Source organism: Microtus ochrogaster, linkage group LG7_11 (assembly GCF_000317375.1).
Source record: "Microtus ochrogaster isolate Prairie Vole_2 linkage group LG7_11, MicOch1.0, whole genome shotgun sequence".
Classification (NCBI taxonomy): domain Eukaryota; kingdom Metazoa; phylum Chordata; class Mammalia; order Rodentia; family Cricetidae; genus Microtus; species Microtus ochrogaster.
In genome coordinates, this window is record NC_022032.1 from 22,515,809 (window position 1) to 22,521,669 (window position 5,861).

The following is a 5,861-nucleotide window of genomic DNA, read 5'->3' on the forward strand; positions in this document are numbered from 1 at the left end:
AGAGAGAGAGAGAGAGAGAGAGAAGAATGTGTGCAATTCTAATAGCATTATATATAATGGCAAAAATGTAGAACCTCAAATGTCCACAGCAGTGGGACAATAAATTCAAATGGTATTGCATAGTAGGCCCCTTGTCATAGTGATGGAGCCTAGTGGTTAAAAACCTAGTGGATAATTGAAATATGGTAGGATTAAATCCTACATATACTTTGGTTTTGTCTATACTGTATTATTTACACACACATATGATAAAGTTTGACTTATGAATTAGATATAGTAATAGATTAGAACTGGCTAGCATATTAATATAGAAACATTCTAGCAATATGTACTTTGTAAAGTTGTTTAGAACTTAAATTTTTTATTCCTAAAAATGTCCATTTAAGGTGATAGTTGAACCCATGTTTGGTAATCTGGACCCAAAAGAACAAATCCAGGTTTAAAGGGGACCACTTTATTATGTGATAGTCAAAAATGATTGATGGTTACCATAGCAATGTAATATTGATGACAAGCCAATGGATTGTGTATTGCATATTTTGTAATAAATTTAAAAAAAATTATCAAACTAAAAACATTATTTTTATGATACACCTATCTCTCTACAGAGAAAGGAGGGCATCCATGTCAGACTCAGGTGAGAGGTGGGGAACAGAAAACTCAGGAGGACAAGGAAGCTAGGGAGGTGTAAGTTACTATAACAAACTAGCTATGGGCTTCAACAATGTGCTCCTGAGAATTAATGAACTTTTTCTAACAAAGATAAAAAAGAGCAAATCATAGGGAGGTATGATTTAAAAAAAGCAAGATTTTTAGTGCTTCACAATTAAGTAAAGGGGGCTAGAGCGATGGCACAGAGGATAAGAGCACTGGCTGCTCTTCCAGAGACCTCGAGTTCAATTCCCAGCAATCACACGGTGACTCACAACCATCTGTAATGAGATCTGTCACCCTCTTCTGGTGTGCAGGCATACATGGAGGCAGAATGTTGTATATATAATAAATAAATAAATCTTTAAAAATACAATTAATTAAAATTTGTTATTGCATTACTAATATAATAATAAAGATATATTATACATCACATCACCTATTGTGATAATAATAATCATTACTATTATTATGGTTGTGTAAGTATGTGACCTTATGGACATGCATGTGCCATGGCCTTAGTTTGGCGATCGGCAGACAATCCTTAGCAATTGATTCTCTCACTGTGGAACTCTAAGATCCAACTCAGGACATCAGACCTGGGCAGCATCTTTACCTCCCAAGTCCTCTCATTGCCCCTCGCCACGTTTGAATGCAGAGGTGAGTGCCCCTACCAAGAACCTTACACAATTCAGGGGAGTACAGGAGAAAGAAGTAGGGACCTGTAAGAACCACAGATTATTTACTGAGCAGCCAATCTTCTACATTGTATATACAAATGTAGCTGTGCTATTAGCCTAGATGATTCCAAAGAAGGATAATGTGTGCAAGTTACTTTATCTGAAATAAGCTCTGCTTCATGCTGTTCCTATGGCCGGATAATTTGCCTGTGACAAAGGGCTGGAGAACGTAATTTCTTGTGGCTTTTGAAGAAGTTTTCCTGTTTGCTCTCCTTAACAACTATCGGAGGTTACAGTGTCCTGCTGTTGCTGCTGTCTCTGCTGCTCTTGCTCCAGTTTTGAATGTGTCTCTTTATGATTACAGAGTGAATCACGGGAGCCACGTCTCTGTGCTGTGTCCCCAGCATCTGTACGTAATGAAGGGAACACGCACTCATTCAGCTGGGGTGTCTTGAGATAATGAGGCCCCGTGAAAAGAAGCTCAGCTCAATGTGATTCCCTCACTCCCTGTGAACTGGGGGGAAAACTTTCTCGCTGTGCTTGTTAGGGCTGCGGCAGATAGCTAGACAGTTTTGCTCTACCTGAATGTTGACACAACCTTTCGCCCCACTTGTCAGTTTCAGGCACACTTAGGGAGGAATTAGGACTAAATTGCATGCCAAGTTCCAGGTAGCTAAGTTGTCTCCGAGTTAACATCATCTGTGTATTAAAGGGGGCACTGTGAGAGAAGACGGAAAATTTTGTTGCTCTCTGAATGTGCACCACAGGTATAATGAGATTATTGCACATACATTCGGAAAACCGGCATGGTGAAAATCGGAGTCCTATAATCTCCATTCTTCATAATGGTTGCAAAACGGGCAAGTTGTTCTTCGCATTAACAAGCAAATGATCACTTTATCCGTGCTTCCCTTGTCATTCTGGTCAGAATTTCAGAGCTGTGTTATGACAAGATGCAGTCTCTCCCACGTTCATAGCCTCATTTTAATTCGACTGCATGCTTGTTTAATGATAACACCAAGACATATTAAATGTTAACCTTCTGACAATAGAATATGTGCAACTTGGGCAACAACTGAAATAGTTTGCCTTGACTATAGAGTTTCAACTTTTTGTTAAAAGATCTTAACACAACACTGGGACATATTACTCAGTCCCAGGAAATATAAAATATGCCATTTTTAAACGTATTTTTTAATTTTTTTAAAAGTAAATTTACTTTTCAAATGATCTATAAAACCCAAACACAATGTATAGTACTAGGGTAAACTATGGGCTGACAATTCTTGTATGTTTACAACAGTGTGTATGTGTTTTTCTCCCTTCCTTCCTTCCTTCCTTCCTTCCTTCCTTCCTTCCTTCCTTCCTTCCTCCCTCCCTCCCTCCTTCCTTTCTTCCTTCCTTTCTTTCTTTTAAGATAGGGTTTCTCTGTAGCTTTGGAGTCTGTCCTGAAACTAGTTCTTGTAGACCAGGCTGGCCTCGAACTCACAGAGATCCACCTACTTCTGCCTCCCAAGTGCTGGGATTAAAGGTGTGCGCCACCACTGCCAGTTAAACACATATAAAATGCCGTCATCCTGATTTTAAATTTACAGGGAATTCTCTTACTTAAATGAACTATTCTTTAATTCAAGAAAGTCTGAAGAGGATTCGGTTGAAGATTTCTTCTGTGTAGGAACAGAGGACACAATCCTGTGGGTATCTTGCAGAGCATTCTGTGGGGTTCACCATTGCATGTGCTTGCTGTAGAGTACTGTTAGCTGGGGCAACCCATAGAACAGTATCAAAGTCACCCCAAATTCTAGTTGTGGGGATTATCAATCTCGCTCTCAGGTGACACACACTAAAAATAGGGCAGCTAAGGCTCATTGCCCACAGTAGTTTTTTGTGAGGGACTGGAAAAGCAGAATATTTTTTCCTTTCCTGAAACCTTCAATCGTAACTCTGAATTATGGATTAATGGAAAAATTCAGAGATGAGAAACATTTTGGACTTCTCTATCTATGTTAATCAAAACTACAGCTTCTGCTCTTCCCAGTGTGTTTCGAAACAACAGGAGTGCTGATTTATTGAGGGAGCCAATGGTAAGCTGCTTTACAACACTCTTTCTCTAGGGAGACTCAGTGGTATATCAATTAGGCAATATGTGGCATGCTAAAATATTTTATCGACAACTGTTAAGGAATATTTAAATGGGATTAAAATATAGTCCTGGATATGCTAATTCTTTTAAAAAGGGAGAAAAAAGAAATGTGCTTCAACAGGGAGAAATTTAATAAAAAATAGAATATAGCTATGCTTTTATTTTATTTTATTTTATTCCTTTTGTCTCTTGTCTTTTTAAATTTCTGACAGGGTTTCTCTAGGTATTTTTTTTTGTTTTTTTTTTAATTTATTTATTTATTAAGGATTTCTGCCTCCTCCCCGCCACCGCCTCCCATTTTCCTCCCCCTCCCCCGATCAAGTCCCTCTCCCTCATCAGCTTGAAGAGCAATCAGGGTTCCCTGACCTGTGGGAAGCCCAAGGGCCGCCCACCTCCATCCAGGTTTAGTAAGTTGAGCATCCAAACTGCCTAGGCTCCCCCAAAGCCAGTATGTGCAGTAGGATCAAAAACCCATTGCCATTGTTCTTGAGTAAAAAAAAACAAAGAAACAGAATAGAAAAAAAGCAGTTCTGTCTTCCCGCCCTAAAGTGATAAGCTCTGACTGCTGGCCAGTGAGATATGCTTGAAATTAGTCTAGGATCTGCTTATGTTTTCTCACAAACGCATTTTATAGTTGATTGACTTAATCCTAGAGAGTAAGAATAGATCAATATTTTTCCCTAAAAAGGAAAAACAAAAAACCTTCTCTTTGCAGCACACCGAGACCATCACAGAAAACCACAACCAGTCCAAATGAAGAGGTGTAGAGTCCAGCTTCAGCAGATGCAGCCACAATGCAACTCCTGCACTTAAGGCTCTGGGATCATTGCAGAAGAGGGGCAAAGAGATTTGAAGAGCCAGAAAATCGGGGAGCTTCAAGAGAGGCTGCATCTCTTGCAATATAGAAAGATGCAACCATAAAATCTCAGCACTGTGACTATCTAAACATGATCTGAACAAACACAACAATAGTCATGTTATCATGGGAAGTTGGAGAGGGAGTGGAGAACAGGACACCTTGACCTTATACAAAGAACAACAGACAACTAAGAAAATGAGAAGAGTGGGAGAAGCAATTCTCTTCAGGGAAGAAAACATCAATTGGTTATCCAATACCAATGATCAGCCCTGAAAACATACACACCAGTGATGTTATACAGACAAAACACATTAAATTTATATATTTAGAAAACCAAGTGCACACATATGCGTATATGTCCGTTCATTCATTTGAAAGACAGCAGGGAGTATATGTGGGGGCTTGAGGGAGGAGAGGGGAGGAGGACATGATAAAATTATAATCTCCAAAAGAGGAAATAAAAAATAAAAAGGGAAATATATAGATATTGTTTGTGAACTTACTATTCCTTATCACAAAGATCAGTGTGTGTTTAAATGTTTGCCAGGGTACACATTTAATGATGTGTAAACAAAGCGTCATAAAATGATACTGATATAACTAAACAAATTGTATGTATATAGAGTATATGTGTATATATAGTGAATAAAATGTGTTATGTGGAGGGGGGTGCATGTGTGTACACAAATGATATTTCTGGGCTTTTTGAGGTTTCTCAAAATATATCCTAGACATAATATTGACTATATCTAGAGCAAATTTAGAAAGCATCTCCTCTATTACATTAGACGTTTATAAAGAAAAGGATACCTGATTGCTTTTCTTTAAAGTGATACACAAATGAATTTTCTCATACGATAAGAAATAAGCAGTGTATGTTCATAGAAGCTTTGTTTCTCATAGCCAGGAGCTGGAAACAACTGAAGAATGGATAAGGAAAATGTGGTACATTTACACAATGGTGGTAAATGTGGTACACAGCAGAAAAAAATAACGACATCTTGAATTTTGCATGAAAATGGATGGAGCTAGAAAACATTATTTTGAGTGAGGTAACCAGACACAGAAAGACAATTGTCACATGTACTCAATCATAGGTGGTTTTTAAACCTAAAGCAAAGAAAACATGCCTACAAACCACAATCCCAGAGAACCTAGACAGCAATGAGGACACTAAGAGAGACATACATAGATCTAATCTACATGGGAAGTAGAAAAAGACAAGATCTCCTGAGTAAATTGGATGCATGGGGATTTTGGGAAGAGTTGAAGGGAAAAGGGGAGAGGCAGAGAAAAATGTAGAGCTTAATATAAATCAATTTGAAAAGTTGAAAAAAAGAAAAGAAATAAACAAGTTGGCCAGGTGCATGCCTTTAATACCAGCACTCAGGAGGCAGAGGCAGGCAGATTTCTGTGAGTTTGAGGTTAGCCTGGTGTACAGAGCTAGTTCTGGGATAGGCTCCAAAGCTACAGAGAAAACTTGTCTCGAAAAATCAAGAGAGAGAGAGAGAGAGAGAGAGAGAGAGAG

At 38.5% G+C, this 5,861-nt stretch overlaps 1 protein-coding gene across 5 annotated transcripts in view; it reads right to left on the reverse strand.

The window, feature by feature from the left end:
- Positions 1-5,861, reverse strand: part of Tenm3 (teneurin transmembrane protein 3) — a 1,721,676-nt gene that overhangs the window by 1,108,119 nt on the left and 607,696 nt on the right. The window lies entirely within an intron of this gene.